At 44.6% G+C, this 11,595-nt stretch overlaps 1 long non-coding RNA gene across 1 annotated transcript in view; it reads left to right on the top strand.

Moving 5' to 3' along the window:
• Positions 1–2,020: 2,020 nt before the first annotated feature.
• Positions 2,021–11,595, top strand: part of LOC134416303 (uncharacterized) — a 40,414-nt gene continuing 30,839 nt past the window's right edge. The window contains exons 1-3 of the long non-coding RNA XR_010027225.1: positions 2,021–2,162; positions 3,111–3,236; positions 4,710–4,802. This is a non-coding gene — a long non-coding RNA (uncharacterized LOC134416303). The remainder of the gene's footprint in view (positions 2,163–3,110; positions 3,237–4,709; positions 4,803–11,595) is intronic.

Here is an 11,595-nt window from a genome sequence, read left to right as displayed (position 1 = left end):
AGACGGGTGCACAAGCCAGTAACTCTAACAAGCTGGAATTCAAAATATGCCTGACCTAAAACCTTGGGCTGGGACATGTACAGGCTTGGGGAAAGCTCAGCTCCAGCCCCTGTGTTGAGATTTACAGTGCTGAGACCGATGCCATGTGGATTTTAACCACCCAGTGTCCCATCACACCAAAACGACATTGTGTGAGGACAGGGTTCCAGCTGCAGACGGGGAGAGAAGTGGTGGAGGATGTGAAAACAAGGTGTCCCCTTATTCTGGCTGGTCAGAGAGGAGCAGAGACTCCCACCCGAGTGGGAGGGCGACTTGGGCGATTGTGGGTGGCTGCGTTGATAAAGAGTGAGCCAGAGAGATAAATACCTGTGCTGAGGAAAATAAGAACAGATAATGGATTGGTGCAAGTCGCAGTATATTTCCTCCTGGTGATGAAGGGCTAAGAGTGAGTTATAGATCTTTCCTCATGATAAGAACATATTTCATTCCGAATCATTTATCTATAAGATACTGAGATATTATTTTGGTCTGTATTGATATTAATTGAGCTCTTTGCATTCCCACCCTGGTCTTTAGCAGGTAGGGACCCCAAAGGTTCCATCTGCACCTCCCATTGGTGAGGTGTTGCTTTCCGTGGCTGGGAACTGGGAAGAAAGCAGGAATGTTTTTCCAGGTGTCTCAGGTGATGGTGATATGGTTATTTATGCATGACCAGGGTTTAAATCTTGCTTTGTTCAGGTCCTTAATGTACAAGAAGCATTGTTGAGAGTGTTTTAAGATCTGTTACTGCTTTGGGACAGAATTAACTTAAACCCGCAAACATTTACACATTCGGGTGATACAACAGGTGTGTGTGTGAGGGCAGGAGACCGTGTGGGGAGAAAAAACAGCGTGGTTTTGTCAGCTAGGAAAGATCAGAGCACCAGGTTTGATAGTGAGGGGAAACAGCTTTTAAAATTTCAATTATGTTGTTAATAGTGTTATTATTGGGTAGATATTTTGTATAATTTAGTAAATGGCTGTTTCTTGGCCCCCTTTCCCTGGGGCGGCACGGGCCTGCCCTCACGGAGGGGCCGCCATCTTGAGGCGAGGGCGGAAACCCGCAGGACAGGGGACAATGGCTGAAACAAGAGGGAAACACAAATAAACTGGGGCCAGACAGTGTTTGGGGCTGTGGGATGAGGCAGGTGGCATGTCAGGGCTGTGGGATGAGGGGTTTAGGGACGGGCAGGTGCCATGTTCCAGCGTGAGGGCTGTCCGTGGGCAGAGCAGCTCACGGGACAAGGGGCCTCCGGTGTGTTTTCACCTGCTGTAACTTCAGCCTTTGCTGTCTTGCTTAAACCTCTGCTTTTGGATCTTCAGAGGAACCTTTGCTGTGGTCAGTAAATCCTAATGTTGCGCTTGCCCTGGTTTATGAGATTTCCAGGAGATTTGTCACTTGGTGGATCAGGCAGCTCTGAGGGCACAGGTTTGGGCTGACGGGGAGGACTCCACTGTCTCCATCTTGTTAAGATGAGCTTCAGGTTCAGAACATTAATGTGTTAAAAAGGGAGCCCTGTGTTCCCACACTGCTGTTAAAGGAGTTCTCACACTGCTGACCTGACCCCCTTAATCCTGGCTTTCCTGGGGGAGTAGCTGATCCGTCAGGCCTCCTGTACCTAAAATGGGATGAAAGGGAGTGATGGGCCTATTTCAGTGCTGGTGTTTCTCAGGTACCTCAAGCAACCTTGTTCTTTTTGTATTCATCGCTTATTTCCCTGGAAAGGAAAAAAATGGAAAAAAAACCCTCTAGATGTGAGGGCTCAAATCACTGAAGATGAGAAGCAGCAAAAGGAAATAAAGAGGTCAAACACCTAAGTTAGCTTATGATTAAAAAGAAATTAGTGGGGCTATTTTTAATTTGTTTAAATATATTACTTTCTATTAAAGAGGTCTTTATATTTCACTAAGTATGAGATGAAGTGTGTCACCAGAGGAAGATTTTTTTTTCAGATTTAGTACCTTTTCTCTTCAGAACTTAGAAGCCCGATGCCGCTGAAGCCACAAATGCAGAGACAGCAGGGATGGCAGCAATGTGGGACTTTACAGTGCACCACAGTCGCCTTCCAGTTGGGCTGGTTTGCAGGAAATCAGGAAAGAGAGACATTCACTATGCATAACAGGTATGTTGTGGGGAGGTCTGTGGTACCACAGAGCCCCCAAATACTCAGCCTCAGGGTGTTGTGCAGCCTGGAGAGCCAAAACTCTGCGTCTCTACCCTCAGAGCCACCCCAAGGTGTTGGGTCCCAGCCCAAGGCACTGCTGGGAGCCCCCTCAGAGGCTGGAATACATCTCATATCTGAGTTTAGCTACCAGATCTTATGCCTTTTTTTGTTAAATCTGCTAGACTATGGATATTTTCGGGCTGCAGCTGACAGAAATTAGAAAGGATAGTTGTAAATGAAGTTTTGTAATGCCAGAAGTCTATGACGGAGCTTTTATAAGTGCACAAGCTGAATGTTGATCTAAGTGTTCCAAGGCTTTCCATGAGCTTGCTGGTTTTTCCATTTCTCTTTTCTTTCTTTTGCTAAATGAAGTTCCTTGCGAACAAACACAGCAACTGGGGGAGACTGCAAACCTGTGAGGGAAACACACCATAAGGTTTGAATAAAAATAATAAAATGTTTGGTTAGGAATTTGTCACAAAGCTCCAAAACAATGCAAACACTCTCAGTCTCTTGTTTTGTTCCCAGCTGGGAAGCCAGGCCAGAGTCACTGAACATTTCACCAAGTCTTGCTAACCTTCTGAGCTGAGTTGTGAGAAATTGTTCTTGACATCACATGAGCTGGGCCACAAGGCAGGACTAATGTGATATTTGCTGTCGAAGGTTTCCTAGGAAACATGCTACTTAGAGCACTCAGCCCTCCCTGCCACCCTCCCTGCATCCTCCAGCTTCCCCTGCTCCCACAGGTTTGGCAGGGGGCAGAGATGTCCCCTCTGACCTCGGGACACCCTCAGCACACACCTTCCCTCTTCCCATCTGAGCAGAGAGGGGCTGTGGAGATCCTGAAGCTCGCCCACCTAATTGCCCTTTTTCCTCTGATTCATCTCTTTTTTTGTTTTTCCCCAGCACTCTGCAGTGGGAGAAGTGAGAGAAGCTAAGCTGCATCCTGCAAGACTGGAGATGGAGAGGAGGAAGTTGGAGCCTCCTCAGTGAACTTCAGCTTTTCTGCCACGGGGGAACTGGTGGGAAAAGGTTAGGAAAATCAGCAGGTAACTTACAACTTAACTTGCCACATAGTTTGCAATACAGTAGCTGCATACATGACCCATAAGTGTTTTTCAGCAGAATGGAGTTCCCCAGTTTCTTCCCACAATTTCACCTGGTAGGTGCTGTCCTTGACATGAGCCCCACAGAATGATTCCTGCTGTCCAGGCCCAACTCTTCATTTTGGCCCTTTGGAGCAGCAGGAGAGTTCCCATTGAGGATGGGATGAATGGAGTTGGTTCACACATGTTAACCAAATGCAAATCCTTAGATGGAAACTCATGGTCAGCTTTTTCCACTGCTATTTTCAGAGCTCCCACAAAAGACCGTGCTGTGATTATATGTATTCATGATATGTATATCATGTATTCAGCTCAAACAATATTTGAATGATGCATTTAGAATTCTTCCTAAAAAAAGGACCATGCTTCTGTAAACTGCATCATATTTGTAAAAAGAGGGGGGAAAAAAATCTAGCTTGCTTTTCCTTTCTTCCTCTCTTTCTTTTTAATATATCATTTCATAAGGCTGTAAGAATTGGTGTTAATGCTGCCTTACACACAGACACACTTCCACATAATGGTATGCATTTGCCTGTATTCCATACATAAACAACCCTATGGAATCCCAACTCCTCATTGTTAAGTTTGTCTCCATATTTTTCAAAGGAAAGCAGCTCTGGGTGTCAAACAGTTTCTTTCTTCACTCTTGTTCACTGGGCTTTGTGGAAGATGCAGCCAAACAAATAAAGCATTGGGAGTTTTGAGTGTTGGCTGGGTGTTTTGGTTTGTTTTCAATTTTCTTTTTGTTTGTTTTGCCATTATTGTTTTTTTTTTTTTTTTGGTGTTTTTGTCTTTATTTTTTGATTTTGGTAGTGGTTGATGGAATTTTTTGGTACATTTTTTATAGCTGGCCATTTACAATTGCCTCTTTTCCCTCTTGTTTTCTCCACTGATAAAACACCATTTTTATGACTCTGTCATCAAGTGTCTTTCACATTGCCAATATTGATTTCCCCAACCCCTGGAAGGCCCAGAATGTCACCTCTGTGACACTCCCTGAAGCCACTGGCTTGGAAAACAGGAGCACTGAGGTTGCTGCTGCCAGACACTGGTTTCCCACGTGGTGGAAAGGAGACAAGTAGCCCCAAGTCACTGGGCTGATTCATCTCTCTCCACGGTGCTGTTCCCTTCACCTCCCTGCCTGTCTGTGTGGCCAACATGCCCCATGTGCCTTGTCTGAGTAATCAAAGTGCAGGAGGTGGAAAAGAAATTCCATTTGGGATTGTTTAGCTCTACCTTCAGTTTCTGGTGGCATCTCAAGGATTGAGGTGGCTTTTGGGCTGGCTTTTCAGAGTGCTTTCAGCAAAGCCAGTGGTGCCCCACCTGTAAATCTGGGCAGAATTTGGGTCTTTGTGGCCAGAGAAGGTAAATCAGTAACACACTTCTCTTTCTGTTTCAGTTCAGAAAAGAATCCTCCAGGTGTGAAGTCTGATGTCAGTCAGCCTCAGAAAACCAGCACCAGCTGAGCTGAGGACCTGCAAGCAAGTGTCAGGTCTGTACCAATCTCTCAGATCAGCATTTTTCTCTGCAGAGTCACTTTTCCCTTGCATGGAATCATGGTTTGCAACCCCCCTCTGTCTATGAGATACCATCATGAGACTACATTGCTCACAGAAGGCAGAACCTTTCTATGTTATGCCAGGCTGCCCAACATGTGAGATACTGGTGGGCACCCAGACCATTTATTGTTTTCAGAGCACTCTCAGAATTTCAGTCCTTGTGGCACCACGTGTGATGTGTGTTGGGAGTTGTTGTTAAACCCCCCTGCCAGCTGAGGGAAGCAGGAAAGGAGATACAAAACCTCAGCTTGAGTTATTGCTGGAGACAGGGCTGGAACTCAGCATTTCTTGGGCAGATTACCACCCTTCACTTCTCCCTCAGCTGGTATAATTAGCTGTGTCCTGGATCTCTCTTATTCCCATGCAAGCGCACATCTGAATGCATTTTTCTTTGAAATTGTCTGTCTTGGGGTCATTTGTGTTGTGCACTTCGGGCTGTTGATGATCTGTTGTCTGCAGTGAAGTGCTCAGTGGTACACTGTAAATCATGAAGAGATGCAAAGGCATCCATTTGTTACTACTGATTCAATCTCTGTGGAGTTCTGGAATGGGCTACCTGTAAAACTTTGGGAGCCAAGTCTCGAAAAAACCCCAATCCTTTGTGGCTCTTTAATTTTTTTGTTCTTGGCTGCTAGCCATGCAGAGGGATGTCTTACATCCTTGAGATGAACTTAGTGCAGTCCTCATTGACCTAGCAAGCCATTTTTTCCCTGATGACAAGCTGGGATCACATTTTGTAATGACTGCTGCAAGATTGTCTTGTTAGGGAAAGGGCTAAGGTGGGATAGTCTTTAATGACAATGAAAGCACCTCATAAAACCTGATTCTTCGGTTTTACAGGCATGGCTGTAAGAATTTTAGCCAATGCAGACTTAGTAAATCAGTCAGTCAAAAATTATATCAGTTGAAGTATAATGTTCATGGCAGTCCAAAAACCTGAACATGTAGGTGATTTGGAGGGCATTTTGTTAACTCTTTAATTGGTCGTTTGAGTGCTGGAGGCAGTAGCTAATTGCCTGTAGGTCACAGTAGTCCTAGAGCTTAGGTAAATGTGTATTGTCATATGTCACATTTTCATATGGCTCCTTTGCACAGGTTGGTAAAAATGATTGCTGCATAATTAAAATTAAGACAAGGTGGGAAAAGTGATTCAATTAAACCCCTGAAGCCATTGCACAAATTATCTGAAGTACCAAAAACTAATGAATAGTTAAAACTAGTTTTATCTTTTTACTCTTCATTCCTGAATCCTGAGGGTATCAAAATGGCTGAAGTCTCTCTCAAAGTTCTCAGAGGTGAGTTTTTGGGTGGGCAGTGCAAGTATGAGTCAGCACAGAGGAATCCAGGCCTTTTAAAATACCAGCACACAGAAACTTTGTTACCTACTTGTTTGGAATTGAAAATAACCAGACCTTACGCACAAGAGACCTTTTGGTTTCTCCACCAGCCCAGAATTATTTTGAAAACATCTGCAATATTTCACTCTGCATGCAGCAGGTATTATATACCAGGGAGGGTGATGACAGTAAAAATAAATGAGATATGTTGTAACCAAAACATCCCAAGTTTTACATCATACATTTCACAAGCCTAGCAAGCATCCTGTGCTCTGACTTGAAGGCTGTGAGGGCATGTGGTAGTTTTACAAATGTCTATTAGTATTAACAAATATGTTCCATTATTAGACAGTGTGCCACTGCCCCAACCTCCCAGTGCAAGAGGTGAGTTAATATGGCTTATAAAATATAAGAGTGCTGCAGGCACAAACTGTGGAAATCAGAGTCCTGGCTAAGCAGGAGGTCTCATTACATTTTGTGGGACAACTTACTAGAGGCCTGAACATGAGCATTAAAGCTGCCTCCCAGCTCAGGCTTTTTATGGTTCCTGTCCTTTCCCAGAGTCACACAGCTCTAGGAGCTATAGAGCAGCAAGGTCTGCACCTTTGGATACTGGCAGTGTGCTAATTCTGACCACATTTAAAATGAGAGGATTGAGATGGGTATGCTTGCACTTTGCTTTTTAACAGAGCTGTTGGAGCCTGAAAGTAGCAGGGCACTGAGGGGCTGTGCTCTTGTTGCTTTTTGGGTTTGTCTTCAGGGTTTTTTTTTCTTTTTCTTGCATGGCTCTGTGCTGGTAGCTGTAAACTCCCATTTCTTGGAAACAAGAGTGTTTCTTGGCCAGGTTTGCCAGCACTGTGTGTGTCTGCACAGAGAAGACCCAGTGTGTTGAAGCGGTATAACACAGTGCATCTTTCAGGGAAGTGAAGAAGTCTGGTTGCTCTTCATTAGAGCAGACACTGCCCTGCAAGGTTCCTAAAACATGCCCTGGTAGGGACTGTCTGCAGCCATCCAAGGGGAGGTGTCTGTACACATGGGATGGTGTGGATGCACAGAAGAGGAACATGGTGCCTTTTTGTGCTTCCACCTCTTTGGAAGTGATTCTCACCCTGCATTTGAAACAGTTAAAAACCCTCTTCTGATGCTTATCCAAACTTAATCACAAACCTTAAATAGGAACTAATTTACTGTCACAGGGTAGCATGTTCATCTCAGTACTGGCTTTATCAAACCAAAAAATTCCCTGCTGAGGACCAGGGTGATTCAGGGAATAGTAGGTTATGAAAACATGATGATGTCAACTCACTAGATAAGTCTTTCATTAATGGGTAAAGCTTCTGTAGGTAGAAAAAATAAACCTTCCTAAAGATCTCTGTGAATCAAACCCCCAAGAGATGAGGACAGCAAAGAAAAAGGAGAAAACTGAAGCACAGGAGGTGTTCAAATCGCGTGAGCTCTCTGCTTTCCCATGCTTCCTGATGGAAAAGCAAACAGACATTGTCAGGAGTGTCCTAAAAAGTCAGAATGTGAGTGGACAAGTTGCAGTCTCTCCCCCCAAAACATTTTCTCAGTCCTTTTTGATGTGTGTTCAGCCCAGACTGCTGGTAGTTGGAGATGAAATTTCCACTGCCTGTGATTCAAGAAAAACACTGCTTATGTCATTAAACAGAGTGTTTCTCTGTAGCCTTTTCTGTATGGCCTTGGCTTGAGACCACCCAAACTCCAGGTGAAGTAGTGCTTGGGGCAAGCTGAGCTTTTCCTTCCACTCTAAGGCATAAGCATCAGGCTGCAGCTGATTTCATAAATGCAGACTGATATTTTTAGGAGGCTACCAACAAAAAACAGGTTATGTGATGGGCTGTTGTGGATTGCACCAAGAGAGTGCTGGAATTCCTGCCCTGCTTACAGTAATGTGGAAATGACCCAAGAGTGTTTGGGCTGCCTTTGTGAATTTCATGTGTGTGTACAGTATAGTATTATGTTAGTAGAGATGTATATGGCAATACCATGCAGGACTATATGAGACATAAAAGTTGTTAAAAGACATTATGTGACACATTCACAATTATTCCTCTGGGTACAGAGAGAGAGTCAGGGTCATGGCACCATATTCATCTTTCAAAAGTGTCTCATTTCACTGACTATGGAAGGCTTGGACCACTGCCGTGTATTTACTATAAAAATATATATTTTAAGCTATTAAAAAATAGTATTTTGATCTGTTAATATGGACCTTTTCAAAGAAAAAATGCAAGCTTTTGCCACCAGCCAGGTCCATTCCCATGTCATACACTGCAAATAACAAGTGTATTAAAAGTGTTTAAAACTTGAATTGAAGAATACAGCTAGGGTTGCTGGTTCAGGAGCCAGGAGCACAACCCTTGCCTGCTGGGCTTTGTGGAGAAGACCTACACTATCAAAGCTCTGGGAGGTAAAGGAATGCATTAGGGCTTTGAAGAAATTCTCTTAAAAGCCTGTGGTATTACAAATACGGTGAGAAAGGATTTCCACAGACTTTCTGGAAATGCCCTGTGACTCACTGGTGGACTCCCCTGGGGACTGAAGGAGGCAGCAGGAAGCTGATAATGGCCTATTAAATTAGTAGGTGATGGGTGGTGGGACCATGGCACTAGTGAGCAGCAGGATGTGCACACTGTACTTCCTTTGGGGTGCATTTTCCATGTTTTTAATACATGAGATCAACTTAAATCTCATTTCCAGTGAGTCTGGGGTCCCACCATCCTTGTGTTATCTCAGGGAGCTCACAATAATTCCATGTGCAAGGACCAAAAGAACTGCTTGAGGCAAGAGCTCTTGGGTCAGCCCAATCAAAGGGCAGGGATATGAGAGACTCCTTTGGCAGTGGGGCTGCCCAGGGATACATCTGGAAGGCAAGGTCTGCTCTGCCATGGGTGCAGCTATTACAGAGATAACATCACTCAGCTCACAGCCTTTCCAAGAGGATAATGTTCTTTGCATGTTCCCACCTTCTCCTGGCTCATACATAAGGTGACAGCAAGGCTGAAAAATCCCTGCTGGGTGCCCAGAAAGGGACAAGGTTAATAATGACCAGTGTGCAAAGAAAGACTAGACATGAATAGAATTGGATTGATTGCCTTAGACAACTTTATGGCTTTGTTTTCCTTCCTAAAGTCTTTTTGTGTTTTGGTTTTTTTAGTAAGATAAATCACAACTCACGAGATAGCACTATGCAAATATGTCAGGGTATTTTTGGTGGTTTGCAATTAGCCTTGATAACCCAAAAGATGGAGGCTGGCATATGCCATGAGTGGAGTCAGGGGTATTGTGCATCTTTGTGTCTGTGGACGTGTGACAGATTTCTTCAGTCAGATGCAGGCCAGGCTGAATTTAGCCACCTTGGCCTGGATATTATCCATGTGGCTAAAATTGCCAGATCATTTACCCTGGAAATTATTGCAGTGGTGCACTGCCAAATGCACAGTTGTATTGTTCCTTTGCTTCGTGCTGTTGGGTGTTAAATGTACCTCTGAGCCTTAAGCAAGTCTTGATTGAGTGTTTTTTGTTTTCAAGAAATTATAGAGGGGGAGAGGAATATTTCAATGCTCTTCCAGGATCTACCAAAACCTCTGTCATTTACTTGTAGCTTAGGTAGTTAGGGCTTAGAGGGTGAGAAGGAAGTAAAAGAGCTTGTGTAAGAGCTCAGATGATGGATCACTTGAATTTATAGTGGGAAATCTGTGTTAGTGAAGGCTGGAGCGGGAGCCAGAAAATTTTAGGATTTTCTACACGCGATGAGAGATCAATGACTAACCCAAGTTTGTGAGCCATAAAACGGGCAGGCTGTTTAGGCCTTGGGTAGGTGGTGACAATAAATCTCCTGGTGATGTGGAGATGAAGGCTCTCCTGTCCCTATCTACAACAACAGCTGTTTGCTTGGAAATATGCACAGAGAGACTCTGCTGTGTTAAAAACCCCCTCTTGTACCATTGGAATGCAGAGACCATCCAGGCTGGGAATTGTGGGAGTCCCTTTTTAAGATGTGAACATGTTCAGGTGGCCCTGAAGAGCAGCCATTGGGACACCACATCTTCTGGAGAGGTCTCAGGATCCGCATGCTTGAGAAGTGGCATCCCAAGCTAGGGAGGAGATGTTTGTTTTCCAATCAGCTCTTGTCTAAGGAATAGAACTACAAGAATGAGCCCTCCATTAGGAAAATGACTGCAAATGACAATTTCTCCACTGTTCCCAAAGCAGAGAGATTTATTCTGTTAGGGTCACCCATTCTGCAACAGAACTTCTCTTAGAATTTCATGAGGAGATGGTTGTGTGTCTCTGTGGGGAAAGGTTCATCTCTCCTACTCCTTTTGGGTAGGATGAGGAAAGCAATTGCCAGGGTGAAGAGCAGCAGCTCTCCTGGAGCTGGCAGCTCTCTCTGGGACCAGCACTGCCCACCAGGGAGAAGCTTTGTTCTCCTGCAAACCACACATTTCACTGTGCCCTTGCAAGGCAAAGGAGGCCATGATACAAACCTGCATTTCAGTTGATAAAACCTCAACATGGACAGGAAATATTATGTCCTTTCTTGTTTGTTTTACAGAAGAGAACAGAGGCTTCCTGGCACCAAGAGACACCTTTTTTCCTTTTTTTTCTTTTTTTGGTTTTCACTTCCATTTTTGCTCTGCATTGTGGCTCTTGTTGCATCTGTTTTCACTATTGCCAAGAAGAAAACTTCCATTTTCCAACTGAACTTAAGGTCCAAGGACCAGCTTGGTTTCCTTCAATAATTTCTGAATCTTTCTCACATGATCACATCTTGTCATGATGAGCATGAGAAGGAAACCAGGAAGGGCATTCCAGCTCTCCAAAGCAAAATCTTGAGGCTCTTTTCTGAAATTCTCACAAATTTGGGTCAAGGTTTATTGCCAGGTTGAACTACAAACATGCATGGCTCTGGATGCCTGCTCTGTTTGGTGCTGCCTGCTTCTGAACCTTGAATGTCTGTCTGTAAAGAGCTTGCAACCAGAGTAATCCCACTGCTGTCTTGCATGGATTCAGCCTTGGCTCATGGGAACAGTCAGGGTGCACATCCTAGGTTTGTCTGAAGGTTCCTGAAATGCAGTGTTCCTTTTCATCGCATTTTCTTCCATTTCCCAGCACAACAGCCCTTTTTAGCCTCCTTTCCCCCTCCATCTGGCACTTGCCCCCTTCCTCTTTCCCTGCAGCCCACAAATGTTTGCTGTTGGATGAGCAGGGGCTAATGTGGGAGGTGAGGGAAGCAGTGGTTTCCCTCAGAGCTCTGTGGTGAGCTCCCCTCTGGCAGCGAGGCCCCACTGCCCACCTTCCCCTTTCTGGCTGCATCCCTGCACCCAGGGCGAGCCCTGGGAGCCACAGATCATCAAGTTCAGAA

Source organism: Melospiza melodia, chromosome 3 (genome assembly GCF_035770615.1).
Source record: "Melospiza melodia melodia isolate bMelMel2 chromosome 3, bMelMel2.pri, whole genome shotgun sequence".
Lineage (NCBI taxonomy): Eukaryota > Metazoa > Chordata > Aves > Passeriformes > Passerellidae > Melospiza > Melospiza melodia.
The sequence above is the reverse complement of the archived record's forward strand: the minus strand, read 5'-3'. Positions and strand labels throughout refer to the sequence as shown.